The 7090-nt window shown below is 41.6% G+C and overlaps 1 protein-coding gene across 1 annotated transcript in view; it reads right to left on the bottom strand.

Annotated features, from left to right (window-relative positions):
• LOC101353375 (contactin-associated protein-like 4) overlaps positions 1 to 5915 on the bottom strand; it is a 166077-nt gene extending 160162 nt beyond the window's left edge. The window contains exon 1 of the mRNA XM_012559890.2: positions 5816 to 5915. The gene's annotated coding sequence lies outside the window, so the exon portion shown is untranslated. The remainder of the gene's footprint in view (positions 1 to 5815) is intronic.
• Positions 5916 to 7090: the final 1175 nt, after the last annotated feature.

The raw sequence follows: 7090 nt of genomic DNA, 5'->3' as shown, positions 1-7090 counted from the left end.
CACCAAAAAAAAAGGTAGAGAAGTTAGAGGGTTGATATGCTGTGGGGTTGTTAACCAATGTCATAAAACAACATGTGTACTACTGTTTCATGACAAACTATTTGTTCTGTAAGCCTTCACCTGAAGTACAATAAAAAAAAAAATGTAAAAATAATATTAGGCTCTGGATGATTTCCTAATTTACTTCTGCTTCTAACAGTTGTGGCAGATTCATTCCGTCAGGGATTGAGCTTTTTCACAGCTCGACGTTGATAATCATGAATACTAGATTACTTCTGGCTCACTCTGCACTCTCACTCCTAGGGCATAGCCATTTGGCGACTCAACCCAAGGCTTGTGGTGTTTCTCAGGACCCCTACTCCTAGGTGGTCTCTGAATTCCAATTCTGTAGACACAGCCCTGTGAGTCTAACGGTGTTCTTCTCGGCTTCTCTTCGTCTCAGCTGTGGCTCCAATTTCAGAGTAAAGCATCAGAAAAGCAGCTCAGCCTCTCAGCTTCCCTCCTCTTGATCTAGGTCCCCTCTGCCTTGGTCTGGGTCCTTATGTCTTTTTCTGGGTCCTCTCTGCCTTGATCATGGTGCCCTCTGCCTTGGTCTGGGTCCCTTCTGCCTTTGTCTGTGTTCCCTCTGACTTGATCTGGATGCCCTCTGCCTTGGTCTGGGTCCCCTCTTCCTTGGTCTGTGTTCCCTCTACCTTGATCCGGGTTTCCTCTGCCTTGGTCTGGATGCCCTCTGCCTTGATCAGGGTGCCCTCTGCCTTGATCTGGGTGCCCTCTGCCTCGATCCGGGTTCCCTCTGTTTTGGTCTGGATGTCCTCTGCCTTGGTCTGGGTCTCCATGCCTTGATCTGGGTCCCCTTTGCCTTGGTTGCTCTCCAATATCTTCAGAATATTTTTCTGACTTTTCTCATAATTATTGGTGGAGGGTGTATCTAGTCAGTATTGGTGAAGGTGGATCTTTCTCTGCTATTGATTTGTGAAATAAATGTAAAATGTTACATTAAACCCAAATCACTGTCCTCTTGTGCTTAGAGTTCTAGCTTACTCAGGCTACACTTTGTCTCAATGATATCATCAAGGGTAAGGGTCTCAAATTCAAATGTCTTCTTGGGCCTGCCAGGGAAAGTGAGTGTGTGAAGCAGGTGAATAGGCTACAGGCAGGTGAGTGGGTGGGGACTGTGATGAGCTGGAGAGCACCCCTGCTTGGCCAGCTGATGCTCTTGGACCATTGGTTTGTGAAACCTAAGCTCTCGTCTTAGTGCTGCTTCCAGATTTATCTCCTTTTAAGAGATAAATGTCATTGAGACATTTATCTCAAGGTCTTCAGACTCAAAACTTACACTATGTGTCAACATCCTATCCACGAGGCATCTTCTGGCCTCAGCAGGTTCCACTGCCCTAGAGAGAGGGTCACCGTAGCACCCGGACATGCACAGACCGCTTGTTAGAGATCTGCCTTCATGGTGCTGTGATAAATCCAAACTGTATGGAAACACACATTTCCCTCATTCCTCTTTTCATGAACAGATCATTTTTAAAAAGTTCTCTTTTAAATTTAGTACAAACAGTTGAAAGTGTTCTTCTGTTTCTATATGTGGCAGACAGAGTGCTAAATTAAATCTATCCAATTGTTCTTGGCCGACTGTAAAGTAACCACAAGTATTTCCTAAGATTGTTTAAACATTTTACAGGCTATAACATGAGGCACTTCCAGTCTCTGCTCAGCTGAGACCCCAAGACAGTATTTGTCAACTATTCCCACATTCAGAAGTGAGGTGGGAGGCTACCATAGCAAACCAACAAATTAACCAACCAGTTACCATTGGGTCAGCTCTGACTCATGGTGACCCCATGTATGTCCGAGTAGAACTGTGATCCATAGGGTTTTGGAATGACTAATTTTTCAAAAATAGATTGCCAGATCTTTCTTCCAAGTTACCTATGGATGGACTCAAACTGCCAACATTTTAGTTAGCAGCCAACCGTGTTAACCATTTGCAACACCAGCAAACTGAGAAGTTAACATTTGGTTGTGCCAACCTCCTACCTCTGGCCCATAAAACAGGTTGTTGGGAGCCAAGAGTGGGTTGGAGACTTGCCCTAGGGCCACCTTGTCAACAGAATTTAAGAGGTCCATCCCATCTTCCTGTATTCTGGAAGTATCCAGAAGTATCCTTCTACCAGAGGACCAAGCAGCCCACAGCTAGGTGGCAGTGAGTGGACCCATGCAGGTATCCTCTTTTAACCAAAAGAGGATTATTTTATCCTTTTCAGTAGATGAATGAGAATTAGAGATAGCCATGTGTTGGCTCTGGAAGGAGCTATACACTCGTCTTGTGAAAGAAGAGTTTCTTCACTGTTTTCTTTGCTGTTCATGCAAATAGTGCGTGCACAGAAATGTCTCAAAGATATAGATTATGTTGCCACTTCAGCTGCCTCGTCGGTGTGAGCCTGTACTGCTGTAATTTCAGCCCTGAAATCATTTCACTTGTTAGAGCAAAGCGTCTGCCTGATTAACTATGTTGCTTATGGTAAAAGACCAGCACACAATTTATTTAAGGAGATACAGTAAAATTCAAACAATTCCTAAGCTCTGTGTAGGGAAATAGCAGCTGAAGGAAGAGGAACATTCAACCCCATTACAACATTGCTGGTAAGTCACTGAGGCATTGTTATGGTGTCTGGCAATTTTCGGTTATTCTTCCCAAACTATGAAAACTCTTGTGGACAAACTGAATTTCCTCTACCAGTGAAAATGTTGTAAGCCACTGTGTTCAAAGAGTAATTGTCCCTGCAGCCCACTGGAGCGACATTCAGGGAGGACAGCCTGAGGTATCCAAGACGTCCACTGCCAAACAGCATGTGCTTGTTTCCTTCTGCACCCCTGCCTTCTTTGCTCTCCCCCAACTCGACGGGTGTTAGTTATTATCAGAGAACTGCCCAGACCTCAACCTAGGACATAGATGTGAATGCTGTGAGTTGTCTGATCAGGAAACTACTTGTTTTCTCCCGCTCCTCTTAGCTGTGAGTTTCCAGACTCCCGGCAGGAAGGCTAATGTTTCATGTGTTTCTGACTCTGGGTAATTTACTTATTGGTATAGTTATTCACGTTCAGATCCCTTGTCTAGCCATCCTTCACAGCCTGATCCAAATCTAATTAGAAATGTTAAGACAATAGGAATACTCTATAGCCTTCAATAATTCACTCTCAATTTGCAATTCCTTTGTGATTGCTGCAGGCTCTCAGTAGGGAGGGGAAAAATATAAAAATCAACAAAAAACAATGAATTAACAAGTAAAAGATGATTAAAATGGGCCATTTTAAACTTAATTAACATGCATATAAATTCATTAAGGTTGATATCTTGCTTCATTATGAGTTATAGGAAAATAAATAATTAGAATGATTTCCACTGATGAAGAATTTGGATGCTTGTTGTGTACATTAGTGGGAAATACGATTTTATCCTCCAACAACAAATCTACACTTTGTCAATCATTAAACTTATATAGATAAACTGACGGTAAATTCAGTGATTTAATCATGTTTTCTCTTTTCATTGCACAAACTGAACTCTTGGATAGTAATGGATTGAAATGTAAAATCTACGCTACTTTCAGAAGAAAAATGTTCCTCCTAAAATGCGTAAAATGATTAGGGCTCAAATGAGAATGAGCAGTGAATTTTCCTAAAATATTTCTTTTTTTTTTTTTAACTGTATTTTATTGACACAAAAAATTCCCTTTTCCTTACTGTGACAGTTTTGCATAAATTGAGCTGAGCCTTAGAATGAGGCTCTAATCTAATCTCGCCTTTGTTTTTTCAGGGATAATACTAATCTACTCTGAGAGAGATATAGAAATTCAGATGTAATAGAGCTCAAATAAATATTCTTTGAAGAAAATTTAAAAAGCCCCCAAATAAGGCATGCATGTAATAGCTCGTTTGGGCACATTTCTAAACAAAGATTTCTACTGTGGCTGTAATCCCTGTGATTTAGTGGGTTGAGGCATAAAGCATGGCTGTACCCTGACTGCCAGGGTCAAAATTGAGGGAAGGGAGAGGCTGACGAGGTGGTGGGGTGAGGCTGGAGGCTCAGAGGCAAGTGCTCCTTGATGTGGTGTTCATGGGGTCTTCTGGCCTCACTGAGATGCCCTTGGTTTCAAGGCCCCACCCTGTGAATTGTGGCATCTCGAGAAGAAAGTCCAGATGGGTCCAGCCAGGAGGTGTGTGCTGAGGCTGAGCAGCTCTGAAGGAGGGGCTTGCAGAAACCAGGCAGAAACACCAGAGGGTGTGCTGGCCTTTCAGGCCTGTGGTCAGTCAAGGCTTCATACTGGCTCCTCAAAACCTGCTTGTTACAGAGGACTCAGTGATGTGACTGATTACACATGCCAGAAAGCAATTAAATAGGAGGCAAACTTAACTGTGCAGCATTTGCAAGCACCTAAATGTTCCCTACATTTGTACATTCCCTACATTTTACCACCTTAAATAGTGAAATGAAATGAAGTTTTACATTTGAAAATTTAAATAAGTATAAAATGATGTGTCATAACATTTCTAAACATCTGTATTATAACAAGCACTATGTTTGAAATATCTGTCTGTATCTGTCTATCTATCTGTCTATCCACTTGTCTGTCTGTCTGTCCATCCGTCCTTCCCTCCATCCGTCTATCTATCATGAAATCTAAAATGCCTAAAACATCAGATATAAGGTATATCTTTTTGGGTTGGCCAAAGTTCACAGTGATAAATGTGGTCAACTCTTGAGGGGAATAAGAAGTTAGAAATAAAATTCATAGAAGGTGATTAAAGGAAAAAGGTACTGAAGCACGTAATATACCATTCTAAGGTCTTTTTATATGGTTGTTGTTTCTATAAGTACTTTCCATGTAAACTGCACCAGTTCTCTTTCCCTGGAATGTATGCACCAACTTTTCTCCTAAGTATTGCATGGCAAGGGTCACAGGCACGCCTTCCCCCGGGTGCACAGTTTTGTGGTTCTTTCCTTTATCCATAGCAACTTAACAGTCTGTTGTCTGCATCAACTTTAAACAAAGTTAGAAAAAAGAAGACAGGAGACTCTGAACCAGAGAAATGATATTGAGAGAAAGACCCTACAGACATGCTGACTTTGAAGACAGAGGCGGGGCCACAAGCCAAGGACTTCAGGCAGCCTATAGAAGCTGGAAAAGGCAAGAAAACAGCTTCTCCTCTAGAACCTCCAAAAAGGAATGTAACCTTGCCAGCACCTTGATTTTTTTCCCAGTGAGACCTATATCAGACTCTGACCTCCAGAACTATAACATAATAAATTCAAGCCACTAAATATGTGGTAATCTGTTATAGCAGCAACAGGAAACCAATACACTTTCCAACTTCTTTGTTCAAGTTGAAAAAGAAGAATAATTAAACAGTCAGGGCTAATGTGCCCATAAAAACTGTACACATGTGATAGAAAAAAAAATATTTTCCAAGATATATAAAAGAACTCAGCATACTCAAAGGCATTTAAATATTTGCATGTTGAGATGGTCATATGAGATGCTTAAACATGTGTATGATCAGCTTCTGTCCTCTGTGCAGAGAGAAAACAGCATTGCCAGTAATGGCAATCTATGGATAGATAATGTTTACACAGCACACGTTTCAAACAGAAGCATTCCAGGAAATCTGTATAAGTATATATTTGAAATTTTAATTTTCGTGCAGTGGATCACTCAGTCACTTATAATACTTTCTTAAGAGAAATGCAAGAATTGTTGAAAATTAGTGAGCTCCACCATGGGTCAGTGAGAGATAAAAAGCAACTCACCATCTCGTCGGTTGAGCCGCGCAAATCCAGGGCTGTGGCTGCTGGACAGCTCCGAGGAACTGCTGAAGGATGAGGGAGGAAGGGCAGACAGCAGAGGCTCCTCACAGCTATCTGTCAGGGGAAAATGCCACATTCGGGTTAACGTCCTCATTATAGCCCTTTACAACCAGCAACCTAAAACATTATAAATCCCAGAGCAAACATCAGCCTTAATGGGGACACTTGGAAGCATCAGAATACAAAGAGAACGTCTGACGTTACTGCTTCTACTGAACACACTGGTGAATTGAAGTCCCAGACAGCACAAGAAAAGAAAGGAAGTAACTATCTGAGGAACGGAAGGGTGATAAAAAACTGTCATCATTCATAGCTGAAAGAAATGAAAACACAATCTACAAATTATTAACAACAGTGAGAGTTTAAAAAGAGGCTGACTATATTATCAATAAAATACCAATATTAATCAAATTTCTATATTCCCAAAAGGTTAAAAACATAATTAAAAAAATTTACAATAACAACAAAATATCAAGTACCTGAGACTATTGCTCAAAAGCGGGCCTGAGTCAGTCAGTTAAGGGCTTACCAGAGTGCAGGCTCCCTGAGATGACGAAGAAATTTCGCCTTTGGAGCAGCTTCAGGCTTCGCCTGAGAGTTCCTGTCCACCCTTCCTGAGGACTTACCTTATAGATTTTGGAACTGCGTATCAGTCCTCCACAACTGTGTGAGCCAATTCCTTGCAATAAATCCATTCATATTTATCTCCTACTCCCGCTTCCTTGGCTGAACCCAGACTCATAGAAGTAGGGAAACTCGGCACTGGGGGAGACGCCCCTTATCCCCATGTAATTGTTAGGTGCCATTGAGTCTGTTTTGACTCATAGTGACCCTATGTACAACAGAACAAAACACTGCCCAATCCTGCTCCATCTTCACGATCATTGTTATGCTTGAGCCCATTGTTGTAGTCACTGTGTCAATTCATCTCATTGAGGGTCTTCTTCTTTTTTGCTGACCCTCTATAAGCATGTTGCCCTTCTCCAGAGACTGATCCCCCCTGATAACATGTCCAAAGTATGTGAGACAAAGTCTCGCCATCTTTGCTTCTAAGGAGCATTCTGACTGTACTTCTTCCAAGACAGATTCGTTCGTTCTTTTGGCAATCCATGGTATACTCAATATTCTTCACCAACACCATAATTCAAAGTGTCAATTCTTCTTTGATCTTCCTTATTCATTGTCAGCTTTCACATACATATGAGGCGATTGAAAATT

Source organism: Trichechus manatus, unplaced genomic scaffold (assembly GCF_000243295.1).
Source record: "Trichechus manatus latirostris isolate Lorelei unplaced genomic scaffold, TriManLat1.0 scaffold00363, whole genome shotgun sequence".
Classification (NCBI taxonomy): Eukaryota; Metazoa; Chordata; class Mammalia; order Sirenia; family Trichechidae; genus Trichechus; species Trichechus manatus.
The sequence above is the reverse complement of the archived record's forward strand: the minus strand, read 5'-3'. Positions and strand labels throughout refer to the sequence as shown.